Source organism: Dasypus novemcinctus, chromosome 15 (assembly GCF_030445035.2).
Source record: "Dasypus novemcinctus isolate mDasNov1 chromosome 15, mDasNov1.1.hap2, whole genome shotgun sequence".
NCBI lineage: Eukaryota > Metazoa > Chordata > Mammalia > Cingulata > Dasypodidae > Dasypus > Dasypus novemcinctus.
Window position 1 is genome coordinate 108,322,460 of NC_080687.1, and position 20,263 is coordinate 108,342,722.

Here is a 20,263-nt window from a genome sequence, read left to right on the forward strand (position 1 = left end):
TAATCACTCTAGGCTCCATGGTGTGGTGGTTGTCCTTCACCTCCATCTTAGCTGAGTGTGGTAAGTCCAATAAATCAGATTGTAGGTGCTGGAGTCTGTTGAGGCTCAGGATCTGGCTATCACATTGTCAGTCCAGAGATTCAAATCCCCTAAATATATCTTAAACCCCAACATTAACTGCACCTCCAGCACATTAGCATGAAAGTCTTATGAAGGGAGATCCCATCTGAGTCCAGATTCATCACACATAAACACCATTTCCAAAGAGGGGCCATCTGCCCTGGTAGTTAATCCCATCGGCCATGACCATAACTCCCATGGGTCTCTTTAGCCCTCAAAGGAACCAATATCTGGGGGTTGTATCTGCTTTATCTGTCTCTCTGACTCTGCTCAGTTGTGCATGAGGGCAAACCTTCTGCCAGCCTCCAGACTCTTTTTTAGAAACTCGTAGCCATATAAACTCATTTCTCCTTTCCATTTCCCCCTTACTTTAGGTCAAACAGCATTTTAAAGTCATGGTATTTTATGTAGACATGGATATTCTGCTGATCCGCATTGAACCTTCCGTATAAGGTCATTTTCCAGTTGCATCATCAGTTGGTAGTTGATAGTGGTCCCTCGTTGCCAGGGAGGCCCATCCCCGGGTGTCATGTCCCACGCTGGGGGGAAGGCATTGCATTTACATGCTGAGTTTGGCTTCGAGACTGGCCACATTTGAGTAACATGAAGGCTGACAGAAGGAAATTCCCAGGCACAAAGTTGCTCTAGGCCTTGTTATTATTTTGGGTTTATCAGCTCACAAGCATAGTCATTAGTATCAGGGGCTCACTGTTGAACCCTCACTCCCTCCCGGTCCCCACCACTGTACCTGGGAGACTGTCGCTGCTCCCCTAGGGACCACGACAGAGCACCACTGGCCGGGAACCCAGTACCCCCCCTACTGTGGTTTTTAATTGTTGCCACTATGAGTATATCCAAACATTACCATGCACCCTGGACATATGTTCTGTACAGCTCCCTGTCAGTCATATATCATCTGTCATTGGTATCCCATACCAGTATCCCTCCATTGCCATTGTTGAAACACTCTGTGATCCAGAACTCCCCGAAATTTGAAGCCCAATATAATGTCATGGTCCCTTACTAGGGAATGGCATATAGCGATGAGTTTAAAGGATAGATAAAGAACTTGGATAAAGTTAGATAAAGAACTTAGATAAAGAATGTTGACTTGAAAAAATTCCACATCCTATTTTTTTTTTCCCCCCCCCCCCTAATTATTCAGCTTTTCTTCACAGGAGTCCTAGACCACAGCAATGTATATATATAATATACAGCACTCCCACACATCCACCAGAAAACCTTTTCCCTTCCACAGTGATACTCTTACGCCCTATTCATATCATATTTACTTAAAGTGATGTACAGAGTCTGAGACATTAGCTTTCTAACAAGGTGACATCTGTATTTACATTGTGGTGCATACTTTAGGATACACAGTTCTTTACATTTTTAGTTATCCTATGTTTTACATTATGGTTTACATTATCAGTCTGTCATCTCCTATATGTTATGGTGTAATATTACATGTTTTATATCCATCCTTGTGTACTCTCAAGAAACTCCTCTCTTACCCCCCATTTACTTTGGTTCCACACATTTAACGTCCATTTTCCCTTCCACCTTAGTGCCCTCAGTGATAGCCAACCTCCGTTTCCTGAGGAGCCACTTCCAGAGATAGATGGAATAGTGTTCAGGGCCTAACTTGCTCAACTGCCCCAATGCCCTGGGAGCCACCCTTTCTCTCGAGGGATACAGTTCCCTCTATTGGATGGCATTAGTCCTCCCCAGGATGTGGGTCCACCCCCACTCTCACTACTTGGGTTTCTACCCCATGGTGTCACCCACTCTGGCAGAATGAGCATTTAGACATTCCCCAGGAGCCCGTCCTGCATCAGACCCTCCCCTCCGAGCATTCTAAACAGGTAACCCTCTTTATTATATTTTGATATGATTTTCTCGGCATTTTACTCTCCACCAACCCCTGACCCTCTCCTGGTTCGTATGCTACCCCTCCCTCCCCCCACTTTTGGGCAACGTTACCCACCCGTCCCTCCCCAGCCACCTGTGAGCAACTTTCAACGTATAGGACAGCCAGACATTTTGCTGTTGCTTGTAAAATATTATATATAATTATGTAAGTGTGTGAAATGTAATGAGCTGAGTGAGGCAATAGGAGATACAAAAATAAAGCTCTAGTGCTTTCTCTCCATACACCAAAAGGACATTGGGAAAGGAGGAATCAGGTTAGCTCTTAAATGGTGTGGGATGTAGTGACATCACATGGAATCTACAGTCCATCTCTTGCAGTATCAGTGAAGACACTCCAGTTCTAATAGGAGAAATTGGGTTATACAGGCAGGCAGGATGGGGAGCTTCCCTCCTTCCCTGACTTCTGCATGTGCACAGGAGGAGGCAAGTGTCACCAGACAGTCTGCTGCAAAACAGGCAGCAGAGTACACAGCCAGGGCTGGAGAGCAGAGTGAGCACCTGTCAGTGTGCAGCCTTCTCAGGAGGGACGGGCTGCTGAGAGTTCAGGAATTCTTTCCAGGATTAGAAATGGAAAAAACCAGGTATTGGTGTTGTTTTGTCCTGTCACTAAGAAACTTTAAAAATTTTTACCTTGGGTGGTGGAACTTCTGCCTAGATGACAGTTATCAAATTTGGTATCCAAATTTTGGATGGACGACCCCCATCCAAAAAAACCCAATGACAGTATATACAACTTCAAGCAAGACAATTCCTTCTATCTGCTGAATAAGATCTAAACCCCCTCTCATTCTTAAGCAGAGTGGATGTCATCCCCAATACCTCAAGACTGAGGGATAAACAAAATGGGGAGGGCAACCATGGACCACTGTAGATTTATTGCTATTGTAGTTATTAGCATGTGTAACTGAAGAACTTGTAAAATTGATATAAAATAGTAGTTACCAAAGGTCATGAGAGGAGGAGTAGGGAAGAATAGATGGAACATGAAATTGCTTTAAAGCTGAAGCAGTTTTGCTAGTGTGGGTGCAGTGACTCTAAAGGAGCTCCCAGATAGCCTTTTGACCTGCACCCCATGGAGCCCCTGCCAAGGCAGCCACTTGTTTGCCATTTCCTTCCTGGTGGGAAAATGCTTAACCCTGGTAGGATGGCATGTGGGTTTGCCAGTCAGCCCCAGGATTGAGTGGGACAGGTTTTGGAATAAGGGCTAGGAAGAGACCTGGGTTAAGCATGCCTTTCATTAACTACTTAGAAAATGAAGTTTACCAGGACCTTTTAACAGGTTCAGTATCCCTCTGCAGATGATCTAGAACAGAAATGTCTCATTATAATCGCTAGGCATATAGGTTCTGTGCTTAATACTAATTAATGCAGCAACTACTGCATACATTTCTTTTTGAGTGGCCATTAATAGATCTAAGCTCCAGGTTTGCAATACCATACATGTTCTCTCTCCATGGGAGGAGGCCGTAGTGCCAATTGTGTTTAAGTTCTACTTATATGTCTCTGGTAATCATTGCTCCACTTGGTATGCCCTTCATCCAGCCAGCATGTTGCAGCACCATTGACCCTAGAGAAGAGCTAGGAAGGCAGGCTCCAGTATTCCACCAGCCTGGTGCATGGTGCCCTTTAGCACCATGACAGCGTGCCAGTCTGGAGGTGATATCATTGTACATCTCGCCATTTTGAGCCATTGTCAGCTGCAGCAAGAGTCTGAAACTCTCCCCCACTTTTCTCCATTAAGAAAATCTTTGATTAGTGTGGTACATTGGTTCCAATTGTTGAACACATATTGAAGCATTGATACTGAGCATGAACTATAGTTTACATTCTGCTCAACACAACTTTATAGGTTATGACAAAATGTGTAGAAGGCTGTATCTGTCATTGCAGTGTTATGCAGGACAATTCCAGTGTCCTGAAAATGCACCCATGTTGAACCTATTCTTCTCTTTTCCTCCCCCTCAGGACCTCTGGTGGCCACTGCCTTTACAATGGTCAATGTAATTTCCATTGCTAGAATAAAATAGCAATAAGTCTTTAATTGTCTACTACTAAGTCGACTTTAGTCCATTGTTCATTCCCCAATCTTGAGGATTTGGGGATGGTGATGCCCACTCTTGTTTCTAATTGAGAGGGGCTTAGCTCCCATGGGACAGATGGATGGAACCATCTTGCTTGCAGCTGCACACACTCTCTGTTCCTTGGGATGGGTGTTGTCCACCATCATCTCCTCGTTAGTTGTCCTGGGTGAGTCCAGTGAACCAGTGAGTAGGTGTTGCAACTCTGCTGACATTCAGGGCTCAGCCACCATGTGAACAGACCAAAGATTTAAGTCTCTGGGACATGTATTTAAAAGTATAGTGCTAATTTTAGTTTTATACTTTCTTTTTTTTTTTTTTTTTTTTTTAAAGATTTATTTATTTATTTAATTCCTCCCCTCCCCTGGTTGTCTGTTCTTGGTGTCTATTTGCTGCGTCTTGTTTCTTTGTCCACTTCTGTTGTCGTCAGTGGCACGGGAAGTGTGGGCGGCGCCATTCCTGGGCAGGCTGCTCTTTCTTTTCACGCTGGGCGGCCCTCCTCACGGGCGCACTCCTTGCGCGTGGGGCTCCCCCACGCGGGGGACACCCTTGCGTGGCATGGCACTCCTTGCGCGCATCAGCACTGCGCATGGCCAGCTCCACAGGGGTCAAGGAGGCCCGGGGTTTGAACCGCGGACCTCCCATGTGGTAGACGGACGCCCTAACCACTGGGCCAAAGTCCGTTTCCCAGTTTTATACTTTCAAAGAAATGCTTTTAATTCTGAATTAGTGATATATTTTATTATGACACACTTCTTTTGGTATGGTTGAAGGACTACACTTCTCTTATTCTATGTAATGTGATTTTTGTGGATGGTGTTTTGTTTTGTTTTGTTTTTTTGGATGCTGAGAATGAATTTAGAGGATTTGGAATTTTTCTATTGGAAAAATTGGTTTAGAAGAAATAAGTATCCCTTGTCTACAATATTGATCCTTGATATGATCCAGTAAATCTTTCTACATGCACTTGTAAGTTTTGGTTATCCATTTATCTATCTATACCTACATAATTCTTTTTGGTGAAAATATTCTGTAGTTCTAATGAACTAAGAAGAGTCAAAACAGTGATTCAAAATCCAGTGTTTCTTCTTACTCTATCACATTGTTTGTTTCTCAAAGTGATTAGAATGTCACAGACTTTCAAAGTCATAAAAAGCCCGTTCCTATGACATAGATTCTTCCTGAATCACTGCTTTTTCTTGATTTCTGCAGCCCCATTGTTCAGATCCTCTTGGACCCTTATTTCTCCCTCCTTTGCACTTCCTCCATATTCTCAGTTTAATATTAGTGGTCAAGGCTTTTTACTTTTGCTTTTTACCCTCTCCAGTCTTTTTCCCTTTGCAGATCCCTTATTTACCCACATTTACTTGTGCTTTTTATACAATTACCCGCAAATCTGTAACTTAAGCATTGGTTTTTCATCAATTTGTTTGAATCCAGCATCCACCTTTTTTCTTTGGTAGCTTTTACATGAATGTCCCCTCTTTGGGTCTGATGTAATGTGTCTAAAATGTAATTTCTTATCTTTCTGTGAATCCAGCTGCCCTTTTGGAACTGATCTTGACTCTCACCTGGGATTGGAAACTCATATGTCATCCTTCACCTTATCCCCACCTTAAAAAATGCAGCATTTACTTGAGTTCTGAAAATTCTGTCCTTTTTACAATTCTTAGCAGCACTTCATTGCCCCGTGTATTAAGAGGTATTTATCTTTGCCTTCAAGATTTTTTTTTTATTAGAGAGGTTGTAGATTTCCAGAAAGATGCATAAAGTGTTCCCATTTCCTGCCCCCATTTTAAACATTTTACATTAGTGTGGTACCTTTGTTACCATCAATGAGTAAATATTATTATCATTGTACTATTTTTTATAACCTTATCTCAAATTCAGAAAAATATAACAGAAAAATGCAGCTCAACAAGTTATGGGTACATTCCTCCTAAAAACTTCCATCTCATCTTTATCTGGTCTAATTGCAAATTCTAACTCAGTTGTTCCTGTAGTGTTCATAAAGATACAGAGATTAGTTAAATGTCATAATTATGCAATATTAATGAAAAAATAAGAGAAAAACTGCTTAGTCCTATTCATATTTCATAAAACCAAATTCCTGTCTTTTTTTTTTTTAGCCCTGAGCATTAATGTAGTATCAACCTTGCTTTTGGTAGAAAATCATCACAATGGTGTTAATTATAGTTCCAAATAATTTGTAGTTTTCCATTGTATCAGCACATTCTTAACATGTAGTAGAAGCCCATTGCTCTATCTTACTAATCACAATCTCCTGCCAAAATCATTGTTCTACATTCCCAGTATTCTTCAGCTGTCCTCTAACTAACCTTAATTTTCCTAGACACTGTTTTTGGCCACATTCTCATTCATAAATCATCAGTGTTTATTACATTCATTATAATGTGTTGCCATCAAGTTCAAGCATTCCCATATATGCATTTTACCTGAATAAGTATTCTATATATATCCAGCATCATCTTCCCCTTTTCATCCACATTCCATCTCCCACCTAACTTCATTTCATAGTCCCAACTCCATAAGTCTATTCATTGTATTTTGATCATGTTAGTGAGGCCATAAAGCGTTTGCCCTGTTGTGTCTGGTGCCTTTCCTCAACCTAATATGCTCAGTGTTCCTCCACATTGTCTTTGCTTCCGCAATTGATTTTTTCTTCTGAATAATATTCCACTGTATGAAAATACCAGATTTTGCTTATCAATTCATTGGTTTATGATGACTTAGGTTTTTCCATCTTTTAGCAATTGTGAAGAATATAATTGTCCTATTAATTATAGTCCTGTTTCCTTTAGGGTTCACTGTATTGTGTAGTCCTATTGTTTACTTTTAATTTTTATTCTATCAATGTATATACCACCCCAAATTTCCCCTTCTATCCATATTTAGATATATAATACAGTGGTGTTAATTATATTCCCAATGTCGTGTTACCATCACCACTGTACATTACCAAAAGTAAGTGATCTTTTCACTTTCCAGTTTCTTCCAGTCTGTAATAGTTCTATTCAGTTTGGATAGAAAATGGTTCACTTCATAAATCAGTATGGAAGTAGGCAATAATGAAAGAATTGAGGTATCAAAAAGATTCAAGACTTGCAAAGCCAAGTGGCACAGCGATATTATATTTCAGAGAAGCTTTTAAGAGTCATGTAGGAATTACCATTCTCTGCCATGAGGGGTCAGTGCCATGTGCACCTCCCATACACCACCACCATGCTGAGTAAGAGGGAGACCGAGCCCAGAGTGATGACTTGGAGAAGAAAGGGTAGAAGACTTGCTTTCTTCATGCACAGCTTCACTCTCTACTTGTAAAGACAGGAAAAAGGAGGTCTTCCAGTGAGTTTTCTGGCTTGTGGAAGGGAGACAGCTACAATAGAAAACCTGGGCAAAACTGAAAGCAAGAAATGAAAGTAGGATGAAAGCAATCTTTCCCTCAGCATTATAGATGCCAATAATGTACCTTCTTATGCTTTAAGCAACAGAACATTTTCAGAGAGAACCACGCTATCACTTGAGTTATGGATTCCTTTGAGTCAGATCGTGTAGAGTTATAGAAAAAGAATTGGATATTTCCAATGTAGATATTCTGAACTCTTTCAAAGCCAGATATCATTAAGGTTTTCAAACTAGAAATGTAGACGGCACTGTGGCATTCTAGGTTATAATTTCTGATAAGGAACTAGGAAGAGCTAGAACCCACAGAAACCCAAAGTTCTGTGGGATCCTCCATAATTTTGTGGCAAGTGTAGAGGGTTTCTGAGACCAGAAAGTGAGGAGAAACCCCTGAGGATGACCACAGCCTGGACTGGCCCATTGCTTGGATGACCTCACAAGGAGCCATTGTGCGGGGCCTGCTGCCCCTATATAAGGCCCTGCAGCTGAGGCTCAGTGTCCGCTTACCCAGGAAGCTGTTTTTGGTGACCTGTGGACTAGGACTGCCCTTCGCTGGTTTATTTATCATTTGTGGATTCGTTTATTTTGTTTCTTATTTTTTCTTTTTGTCTTAGTTCTTTTCTCCTGATTTTGTTTTCTTTATTATTTACTTTTTTAAAAAATTATTTTGCTTTTACCTTTTGCCTGTTTGTTGTTTTTTAATCTTTTCCTTTTATTTTACTCCTGTTTATTTTTTATTATCATATTTTTTATTTTCTTTTTTTTTTTAGCATTTTATTTATTTATTTTTTTATTAGATCAGTTATTCAGGCTTTCCCATTGGAAAGTCTGCATAGAGTCACCGGGTCTCCAGCCCAGCATAAACTCCAGTATGCTGCGGCCTCTCCCAGCCTTGAGGGCTAAGGAGGAGACCCACCTGAAGAATTATCAGTTCTTGCGATTACTAGGCAAAGGTGGCTTTTCCATGACTTTTCTAGCGCGGCATGTCCTCACCCGCCATGAGGTAGCCGTGAAAATCATACACAAGAAGGACAGTCCCAGCAGCCTCCGCATGCGCTCCAGAGAGGTGAGCATAATGAAGAGCCTGCACCATCCCAACATCGTCCAGCTCTTTGAAGTCATTGACAGCCCGGAGAAGCTCTACCTCGTAATGGAGTACGCCCATGGAGGTGATCTCCTGCACTACCTGATGGCCCATGGCCCTCTCTCGGAAGAGGACGCCCGAGCAAAATTTCGCCAAGTCTTATCTGCTGTGCAGTACTGTCACCAGAAGTGTATCTCGCACAGAGACTTAAAAGCAGACAACCTCCTCTTGGATGCTGCTGGGAATGTGAAAGTTACGGATTTTGGTTTAAGTAATACCTTTGACATCAGCCAGCAGCTGGAAACCCTGTGCGGCACTCCCTTTTATACTGCCCCCGAAATATTTAAGGGGCACACGTACCTTGGGCCGGCCGTGGATGTCTGGAGCTTGGGGGTGATTCTCTACAACATGGTCAGCGGGAAGTTCCCTTTCTTTGCACAGAGCTCCAAGCTCCTGCAGGAGCGGGTGCTCAGCGGGGAGTTCCGCATCCCATACTACCTGTCTGTGGACTGCAGGAATCTCCTCCAAAAGTGCCTGACAGTGGATCCCTGTAGGAGGTCAAGCCTCCCAGACATAATGACTGACCCGTGGGTCAATACGGGCTATGAGCACGCACAACTGAGGCCATATGTGGAGCCCCTCCCAGCTCGCCAGGACCCCCACCGGATAGCAGTGATGGTAGCCATGGGCTACAAAGAGGAGGAGATACAGGCGTCCTTGCAAGATGACAGACATGATGAAGTCATGGCCATATATCTTTTGCTGGGCCACAGCAGATGGGAGCAGGGGACCTCCACCAGTGCCCTGCAGACCCAGCCCCCTGCCAGGCCAGGAGTGGGAGGAGCCCACCTCTGTGCCCTCCCACCACAGCCTGCCCCCTGCCCTGGTCCACCCTGCAGCTCTCCTCCCCTGCAGAGGACCATCCTCAGTCAGGCCGTCATGGACAAGGGCCGGGAGAGCCAGCGCATGCCAGAGCCAGGAGCCTCCAAGACATCGGCTTCCCCCACAGGGCCCCTGGCCCTGCCTCAGGTGCACCAGCAGCCCCGGATGGCCTGGGTGAGGCCCAGCCAGGCCACCAGGCCCTGCCCCAAGGAGCATCGTCAGGAGGGTCCCCTGCTTGGCCCTGCGGTCATCGCCTCCTCCCACGTGAGAAGCGGTAGGGAAGGAGGCTCTGAAGGAAGCACTCACCTGTCCGCTGTTGGCACGGGTGAAGCCATCCCCAAGGGAACACCCCAAGTCAGGGGTGAGCAGAAGAACTTGCCCTGCAGCGGGAGGCCTGCCTCCCCTCCCGCCAACAGGCAGGGCCAGCCGAGCATGTGGAGGCGATTCTGGACTTTCCTGTGCCTAGGGTGTGCCTGCAAGGAGCTGCACCAGGGGAGGGACAACCAAGTGGGCCCTCAGGGGGCCCTGCCACGTTCACGGGACCCCAAGTGGAGGATGAAGGTCACGAGCTCCCTGGAGCCGCACGAGATAATGGGGGAGATATGCCGGGTGCTCGATGCACTTGGCTGCGAGTGGGACCTGATGGGGCCCCACGGGCTGCTGTGCATGTGCGGCACGCCGGGCCAGGAGGACCTCCTCCAGTGGAGGGTGGAGGTGTGCAGGCTGCCACGGCGGGGGCTCCACGGGGTGCAGGTCAAAAGGGTGTCTGGGAGTTCCAGGGCCTTTAGAGACATTGAGGCCAGACTCACAAAGCTGCTTCAGGTGTAAAGCACTCCCAGGCACCCTCTGGGAGAGCAGGCAAGGGGGGCAGGCCCTCGCTGCCCAGGCGACCACTGCCCACACCCCCAGGCAGAACCCCAGAGCTGCCTTGGGCCTGCTCCCCTCTCCTGTCCTTCTCCCAGGCTGGTGGTGAGGCCCAGGGGCTGCCCCTTGATGCCACATGTCCTGGGAGCTGGATAAAGCTCCTTAGTTACTGGTAATGTTCTGCATGCCGTGGAGGTGCTGGGGTCCTCCTCACTGGACCCCCACTGTGAGCCCACCATGGCCTCTGCACACCCCCATCCTGCCCTGTGTACACCCCCAGCCCCGTGTGACACACACCACAGCAGCATGTTTTGGCTGTTGAGGTCCCACTTGCGGCTGCTGGTGATTGTCTCCCATATCTCCTCTGTGGGCTCCATGGGGCTCCTGGTCTCCGTCCTCCATGGTAAGTCTACTGAGTGGACCTTGGTTTCTCCCCTCGGTATTTGCTGAGGTTCAATGACCTCCGGGCAAACCCGACCTGCTTATATCTTCATTTAACATTGAACAGGTTCCCTTTGGGTGTGTTCTGGCCTGGCTGTTGCTAGAACAAGAAGCTGGGGACCCAATGCAGGGAAAATTTCCCTAGATGCCTTGCTGTGGGAGCTGCCCTCTGTGGACAGAGCTCTCTTGGACTTAGCTTGGGAAGATGTTTTGTTTTTGGACTCCATCCATGCTGCTGCTGTGGGGTGGTGAGGCCACCAGGCCGTGCTGCAGGGTTCCTGGTTCTTGGCCTCTCCATTGAGCATTTGTGGTGCCCAGTCCAGAGAGCCTGAGGGGCTGCAGCCAGCTGTGCTTGAGCTGTCTTTGATTCCTGGTCCTGGCGAATGAGTCTGGGAGATGGCAGTGAAATAGGAAGTCCATTGTGAACCTGAGAGTAAAAAGCACATGGAGATGCTCCCACCTCTGGTGAGGAGAAGCAGAGGCAGTGACCAAAATGGAAACCATGGGAAGAGTCCAGGCTGCTCTCCCTAGACTTACTGTGGAGGAAGAAGCTCATGCGCCACACGGAGCCTGAAAGGACAGTGGGGGAGATGAGCAGGTGTGGACACAGCAGCTGTAGTTGGATCTGAACAACAGTTTCGGCTGCTGGGCATGAGTGCCACGTGTGCTGGAGGGCTTAGGGCATGGAGGACGGAGGTCTGCAGTGCTGGGCGGGTCTTGGTGGGTCCACTTGTAGAGGAGATCCTCATCCACAAGGCCTTCCAAGCATCGGCTCCTAAGATCCAGGGGCTTCAGCTTCAGAAGGTGAAGGGAACCATCTGGGGGCCCAGAGGAGCGGCCTGCAGAGCCTCGCTGCCAGGGGGCCACTTGCCCCACCCACTCTGCTGCAGAGACTGGCCTGTGTCCCCTGGGGCCCTGCACCCCTCTCCTGCCTTCTCCATCTTCCTCTTTGTAGGAGAGTGGAGTTCATTCTGGAGAAATAAAGAGAATTCAAATGAGAGCAGAGTCTGTTTATTCAAAGCTTGCCCAAGAAGTGGGTCAGTACCATCTCTAGTTTGGGCAGAGACCCCCAGGGAGGCAGGAGCATGGGAAGCATCACAGGGAGCAGCGAGAAGGCTCAGGGGGGCTCCCGATGCAGGCGGTGGGCGGTGAAGCTGGGGGAGGCCACCTGAGAGGCATCTTATGTGACTGTTTGGGGAACTCATTTGGCCTCCCCTGGTAGGTCCTTCTTTGGGGGAATGGGTGACTTCCGCAGGGTGAACACAGGGAGGCTGGGTGTCATTGGCAAAATTCCTCCCCTCCGGAGCCTGATGCTTACAGAGATTTGGGCGTCTCGCAGTTCTTTCCCTGCCCAGAAATTTCCCCTCCCACCCTGTCCTCCACAGTGGTCCAAGGAATGGGAGGAGGGGAAGATGCAGCACAGGGCCTCCCTCTAAAGGACAGTAATATGCATAACAATAGAAAATAAAATTCCAAGGTCCCCTTCTTCTCCAGCTCCAAGTAGGAAGTGGGCACTGCAGCCCTGGGGTCCTGCCCTGGGGACGGGATTCCCTGGCAGCCCTTGCAAAGCCCACGTAGGCTTCTACCCGCCCTTCCCTCCTTCCCCTCAAGCCAACCATCCCATGGCCTGTCCCTCACCTCAGGACCCTGGGACCCATGCCTGGGCATCTGTGCACCTGGCCTGGTGCAGATCTAAGCAGGAGGGGCTGGCAGCTGCTCTAGGATGCAGAGGTGAGGGTGGGGGGTGATGGTGACCCCCCTGCACCAAATGCTGTCCCGTTCCCCAGAGTCGGGCATGTTCTTCCCAAGCTGCTGTCGGGTCCTGTCCTCCAAAGAGCCTGTGCTTCCACCTCCCCCAGCCCTCCAGGTGGAAAGAGGGGCTGCCCCAGGCCTGGAGAGAGCAGGGGCTGCAGGCTGCTGGGCCCCCAGTCCCCAGGAGGCTGCCCCGGGGGTCCTCTCCCTGGTGAGGGGACACAGGCTTCTCTCTCCAGGAGAGCCTCTGCCCCACAGCACCCACCTGCTGCTGCTCTTCCCTCGGGGTGCCCTTGCTGTGATCCACGCAGCTCCTGCCACAGTGACTCCCCCCTCCCCACCTCCCTGGGCCACCCCTCTGCTTCCTGCCTTCCCTCATGGACAGTGAGGTCCTACAGTGGCTGAAGGTTTACTCTTAGTTTTGAAGGTTTACTTTCCTTCTAGTGTATATGTGGGGCACAACCATGTTTGACAAAAACAAGATATACTTCTACTGCATGTGGAAAAATCATTTTTTAAGTTTAGTTAAGGCTGGTTCTATTCATTCCTTGAAAGTACACTTGGTTTGGCAAAAATTCAATGTTACTTGCAAAAGAAAGATCTTAAAAGTTAAGCAAATTTAATTTTTATTTACGTTTGTAAAGATTTATTTCTCCCCACCCCCTCGTTGTTTGCACTTGCTGTATGCTGTTTTTAGGAGGCACCGGGAACTGAACCCAGGACCGCTGATATGGGAGGGAGATGCGTAATCACTTAAGCCCCTGCGTGCCCTGCCCTGTTGTGTGTCTCATTATGTTTTTTCTTCTTGGTCTCTTGTGTCGTCTTGTTGCGTCAGATCGCTGCCACTGCCCAACATACCAGCTCGCTGTCTTCTTTAGGATGCACTGGGAATCAAATCACAGACCTCCCATGAGGTAGGCAGGAGCTCAGTTGCCTGAGCCACATCTCTTCCCTTAACTAGATTTAAATATGAGGGCAAAGGAATAAGGAAAATTGTATATGGGATTACAAAATATTTTAGAAGCATAAAATTTAGGCTCCACTAGGAATCTGAGTCCAGTGCTCTTTCCTCAATACACAACACATACACAATATTATCCTCTAAGGGTTCTAGAACATTAGATTCAACAGGATATGAACATTAATGTAATAATTTTATGAAACACTTCCCAATAATCACTGAGAAATGAGCATTGGCATTTACCTCTGTTTTCTCACATAACTTAAATGATGATAAAGCGATTAATTTAAAGGACTGAGCCACAAGGATCAACAGAGAGACAAGGAAAACAATAATAAAATAGTGAAAGTGAAGTGTGGACTTAGGACTAGGAACTTGTTGGCAAAAGTAGAGAACCCTAACCTGAGGCAGCAGCGGCAGAAGGACAGGCCCGCTCACTTATGCTCTGATCCCTGCAGCGCTCAGCACCGCAGACATCAGGGACCCTGTGGTGGAACAGGCGGGGAGAAAGGCAGGTCAGGAGAGGGGGAGTCTGGACAGAATGGTCCGCAGCCCGTAGCTCCTGCCCACTGCAGAAGACTGGGGTTTACTTTCCAGAGGTGTGGATTCAGGGACGCCCTGGACTAAGGACCATCGCCCTGTGTGCAGTAAGATGCCACTTAAAACATGGGGCTGTGTGGAAGTCCACCTGTCAAACAGAGAGACTTCTAGTCCTGGACATTGCATTGTTTCCAAGAGCTGTTCATTAGAAATAATAGTGTGCTGAGCAAGCCCGTGAATGTAGGAGTTTTCTTTCTATTGGCTTATTTTCCCTACATATGCTCTTTCTAGTTTTTTGTGAACCTATTTAGTAAGAGAGTGATATCCAGATGTGACAGCTTGAATTTGGTGAATCCCCCCCAAAATTTATATTTTTTAATTCAAAGGGTGGTGAGACCTTTTGATTGCCTTTGACTTGGTTCTCACCCTGAATAGGTCACTCGATCAGTTCATTTTGATGGGACTCCATCAGTGAGGCATGACCCAGGTTTGGTTTCCCCCCTCTTCCTGGGCCTTACATAAATGGAGACACAGGGAGGAGACTTAGAGAAACAAAGTCACCATTTTGTTGCTGCCATGGGAGAGAGGCCTCGAGGATCACTAGCAGCTGAAGCTGAAGCCTGAAGCCCCCAAGAGGCTGGGCTCATGGAGCAGCTCAAGGCTGAAGAGATGAGCCACATGCCTGGTACCCGCAGCCAAGCTCTGGGAAACAGTGAGCCTTGAGTGAAGGCAGGGACCAGGCAGAGATCTGCTGCTGTCTTGTCCCTCCACATGGCAGGGTGCCAGGGTCACCAGGAGCTGAATTTGGTGAGAAAGCATCTGTGATGGTGCCTTGATTTGTCTATTTCACAACCACAGAACTGTAGGATTTTGCCCTAATAAATGGGTTGTAAAAGCCAACCCCTTTCTGGTACTTTGCATTGGGAGCTCTCTGTCAAACCAAAACACCACATTATTCTGTTTCATTTCTGTTTGAGTTACCTTTTCTCCTTTTTAAATGGAAACATGATCTTATGGAGTAGATTCAATATTGAAGGCTTAAGTTTTAAAAATTAGAGTCAAGTCATTTTTCCTTAAGAATTCAATGTTGAATGTATTTAGGCTTTCTGCTTTGTCAAGCATTGATGAGAGTGTTAACTGTGTTTCTGTGTGTGTATGTATGTGTGTGTGCACAAGTGTGTACTTGCAGACTGAATACATTTTGCCGGCTGTGATAGCCATCCTTTATAAACCACAGGAAGGCGACTTTCCTGGAGCTCAGAAGGGAGTCATCTCTTTTCCACCTCCTTACCTGAAAAAGCCAGTGAATTATCTAAATAATCCAGAAAACCAGGTCCTTTTTGAAAGATGGGCATTTGAGCATAGTCTGGGAGATCATTTATTTGTCTTGAACTAACAAATACATGCGGTGAACTACATAAAACTTTTTGGCACTTCCTAAGAACTAAGATTTCCAAAAAAAAGTCAGTGTTGTAATTTTTATGGAGCTCTATTTTTGCTTTGATTTATGGTTGATCAAACAGAAGAAAGAATGGTGGAAAGCAAAGTCCTTTTGTCTCTTGGCTCCAACAAGGGCATTACTTGAGATTGTTCTATGTACAAGTCTAAGAATAAAATGGTACTCTGGATAGACGCTCATGGAATCCGCTTTAGGTTTGCATTAAATTGGTAGTTTGGTAACGAAAGGAATGATTGTCTTGTGATTGTAACTCTTCTCTATCTGTTCTTTAGAAATTATCTTGGGGAACAACGGTGTTCTGCAAAGGCTTAAACTTTCCTCCATGATGAAAGGAGATAAGGTATGTAGGACATCATAAGGGTGATAAATGACAGTGAAGGGGGGACAGGAACCGTGGGGTCCAGCACAGGCAGGGAAGGATGACAGAGCAGGGGGGAGGGGGGCCCTTCCTGGGAGGTCCATGTCTCCAAGGGTCGGAGGTGGGTCAGAGATGCAGGGGCACCTGGAGGGGAGGGCTGCAGGGGGCAGGGAAGGGTGAGCCTGCGGGAAGGTAAGGGTGCTGGGAGAGCAGCTGCCCTGGAGTGCAGGGTGCCTGAGGGAGGAGCCTCTGCTCTCCAGTGGGAGGAGCCCTGGCTGCCAGCAGGTGCCTGGGAGTACCTGGGCTGGTCCCCAAAGCCTCTGCTCCCTGGGGTGGTCGCCGTCCTGGGCCACCCCAGCCCCTGGCAGCGCCACAGCCATTTCCTGGCTGCAGAGGACGCCGTCCTGGGCTCCTGGTTCTGCACAGAGGCCGGTCCTCGTGGCCCGGGTGGTCGTGCAGCCCCGCAGAGCCGCTCGGCTCCTCCAGGAGGGCCCCTGCTCGGCCTTGCCCAGCAGCGCCCCCTCGGGGCCTGGAGAGCTCAGTGCGCGTCTTTGGGCTCTGCTGCGCCCTCTGGTGGCACTAGGCGGAGGCCCCCTCATGCCCTTCACCTTCTCCAAGGGAAGCTGGCAGAGTCCCCTGGGCTCCCAGGGCCCCCCAGCTCCTAGGCCCCGCGGGCGAGGAGGAAGGTGCCTTGGGAGCAGGAGGCTCCAGGCTCCAGGCCTGGGCCTGTGAGGAGCTGGAGAGCACCATGGAGGGTTGGGGTGAGCCCTGAGAGGACACACTGGCCCTCCTACAAAGTGAAACTGGTTCCACAAATCTGGTGTCCAGGAAATGGAGGTGTTTTCCTCGGGTGGAGGCAACTCCACAGATGAAAGCAACCAACTACATGTAATTGACTGGAAATGAGTTGTAGTAAGTCCTGCGGCCAGGATACAGCATCTGCGGCTTTCTTAACAGAGAAAATATGACACCATTTTATTGCAAACTGGCCAAAAGTTAAGGTACCCAAACTATGATTTTCTTTGAGGCTACAATTCTGTGGCAGCTCTCAGTACTTTTCCAGAACATGCTGACCCTGGTTTCCATATCACACGCAAGGATCCAGGGCATGACATTTAACAGCTGGCTTTCTACTTTCAGCTAGCATCCTAAACCCAGGAAAGTGTGGATTTACACATACCACTGTAGTAATGCAAAGCTCATTAGAGCTTATTAGCAAGTTTCTTTTATGAATAAACATCAAAGTCAGAATTTGATGGCTGCTATAGAATATTCAGGAATATATCCTAATTCTTTAAATTAGTTACAAATGCCCAAGAAGTTAGAGAAATAAGACCAAAGAACTTGTTAAAGGAGGCTTTCTTAGTTTGTGATCCTTTCAGGGTGGAAATGTCAATTGGTGGTGCAGACATTACATAGTTAAAAAGGCCTAGCTCTCCTCAGTGAGTTTTGAAGTTTTCTGGGACATCCTGCTGTGCAAATAAAGTTGCTTTATTCATGCTGGGAATCAAGGATGACTCCCTTGAGGAAGCAATATATGATTTACTTTATCATTATCACAAGTGTGATTGAAAAATTCAGATTAAATAAATGCTTAGGGAAACATCTAAATTAAAGCTATTAAACCTTGAATAATGAACATGGTAACCTAAATTTATATTCTTTTCTTTTCTTGGTCCTCCACTTGCTCAATTCATTTGAAACTCTTGGCTTCATTTATTTTAATACTTGCATCCACAATTCCTATATGAACCTGTGTATAGAGCAAAAGGCTTCATAAACTCATTTCAGACATTACATCTGACAATAAAAGCCTCCCAATTATAATAGATTTGAAAATTATGTGTTAAAATGCATTAAAGTTATTTTGTATGCCTTCTTTTCCTACTTCCTTCAATAAACAAAGCAGAGCACTTCTATTGCCTGTCTTTCCAGATAGACTGTGAGCCTCCCACTGACAGAGGCCAGATCTCCAGAACCTTGCAGTGTGTGAGACGTATACTAAGTGCTAAATAAATATTGAACAGGTCCAATTTTGAATAACCTGTTGTAATGAGGTGGAAGCAGTTGGTGACTGATTCTTGTTTTTTTTGGTAAGCAACATTTTAAGCATTATTAGTGGTTAAAAGCAGGAGTCTTTGAAATGACAAAGCCTGGTTTTGAATCCCAGATTCTTCATGTAATACCTGTGCATCCTTTGGAAATCACTACATTTCTTTAAATTCCATTTTCCTTGTCTATAGAATAAACTGAGATTACATATGTCTAACATATAGGGACCATTCTGTAAATGGTGGCTAATATTATTACAAGAGACTATTCCAATGTTTTGTTTGTTTTTTAATCTGTTTAATTCACCTCTATCTGTGAAGTTTAATGTAAATAATTATAGTGGTATACAATACTGCTAAGCATGAAGAAGATAGATAATTGGCCCTTCCCACAAATACCCCAAGTCAGAAAGTAAAGAAGTTTTAACTAGTAACCTATTTATTTGTTGAAACTAAACTTTATAAATTACTACTAATCATTGATAATTAATTGGATGATTATGACCTTATCAGTTCAGAAACTATATTTCCTTCTTTTTCAGTCAGTTTTTTAAATAAACGAAATAGTCTTTATGAATGTTTTTTGTGGATTTTTAAATTGAAATACTAAGTTCATGGTGTATCTTTTACATAGATTGAGATATTCGGTGTATGAGGTTTACTTGAATTGGTGTGTGTGAGCCCATTACATTTGCGGATTGAACGAATAGGAGATCTAGTCTGTACTTCTAATGTGTCAGCTTCTGTAAATAAATTTAGTCATTTTAAATACTTCTCAGTTATTCTCTTTTCCTACATAGTGAAAGATATAGTTGTTAGGCCTCAGAGCAGGGCCTCTATGGATAAGTAGAGATGGCATGAAGAAAACTTTCACATGAGAGCTAGGCAAACCTACTTTGATTATGTCTGCAGAGGTAAGGAGCCAAGGCCAGTGCAAAGTGGCTCAGACCCAACTCCCCATGCTGCAGTTTCTCTCTTGCTTAAATGCCTAAGTTACTACTTAACATTTGCTTTGATTATGCATTAGTTTTTCTGCTTATGGATGAGCACACATAGCTGGTTATATAATTGCATGATTAGTATGTTCAGGAAATCATGCTTCCACATACATTGGGTGATCAAGAAAGGGGCAGATAACCCCACCCCTGGGTGGGAAATTTGCTATGCGACTGAGCAAGTTGAAGTGAGGACAGCCAGGGGCTTCTTCTGTGCAGGCCCAGCCAACTGGTAAAAGCTGGTTTTCCTACTTCATTGCTTCAGCAGGATATTCTTGACCACCAAAAGTGGAATTTGGTAGAAAGAGAGGGTTACATCTCATTACCTTCTGATTTACATATAATTCTTTCCTTTGTATCCTGGCTGTTAGGAAATAAAAAGCATAACCTTGCAGAAAATTATCTAACAAGCCACTCCTGCGCCCTGCTTCTCTAAATCAGCCCATGAGAACATGGCCTTGCAGGAGATTATCAAATGAACCACTCTGACCTGCCCCCCCACTTCTGTGATCTAACAAACCACTCCTGCCCCTGCTTCTGTAAATCAGCCCACAAAAGCATGAGCTTGCACCTACCTTCTGCTTCTGTAAACCCACTTGCAAAATTCCACCTAGCGACACATTAGTCAGTGAGCAAGAGCCATGCTAGTCCCACATGAAATCTTATATAAACCTATGAAAGCTGAAAGACAGGGCTCAGAATTTGGAGAGTCACTCTCCTCTGGGCCTGTGTGTTATAAGTCTGTTCCTCTGCTCATCTGAGGACCACTTAGATTTTTCTGCCACTCAGAACTCCCGGCTTTGCTGTAACATTTGGTTCCCTGACTGGGAAACCCAACCACACTGGCCCTTTGAGCCTCTGGTTTGGGACTGGCAGGCATGGCTGGTGGAGATCTCCACATGAAGGAGGCAGCCCCACCTGTCCCCTTGATGGGGCCTCCTTCGGGGAAAGGATCCCTGTGGGCCATGTCCTCTGACCCAGCCTGACTCAGTGGAGAGGTGGGTTGAACAGCATAAGAAGATGCTGGAAAGGTAAGGCCCCAGGGCTCTGAGTCCCAGTCAGGCCCATCTCCAGACAGAAGTGGAGACTGATCACCTCCCAAAATCTCGAGATTCAAGATTCCAGGATAGGGCAGTCCCTTGGGTGGGACTGTGGAACCTCTGAGTGATTGAGTGAATGACTGGGGACTGCAGAGGCCTCTGCTGATCCAGTCTGTGGCCCCATGGCCTGCACTACAGAGCCCGAGTGGGTCCCAACCTACACTCAGCGGCTATGTCATCTGGCATAGTGGATAATGCAGACTCTACATGATGCCTTAGCTAA

General features: G+C 46.4%; 1 long non-coding RNA gene across 1 annotated transcript in view; it reads left to right on the forward strand.

The window, feature by feature from the left end:
- LOC139436561 (uncharacterized) overlaps window positions 1–17,927 on the forward strand; it is a 77,532-nt gene extending 59,605 nt beyond the window's left edge. The window contains exons 3-5 of the long non-coding RNA XR_011645897.1: window positions 13,412–13,490; window positions 15,809–15,876; window positions 17,830–17,927. This is a non-coding gene — a long non-coding RNA (uncharacterized lncRNA). The remainder of the gene's footprint in view (window positions 1–13,411; window positions 13,491–15,808; window positions 15,877–17,829) is intronic.
- The last annotated feature ends 2,336 nt before the right edge of the window (window positions 17,928–20,263 follow it).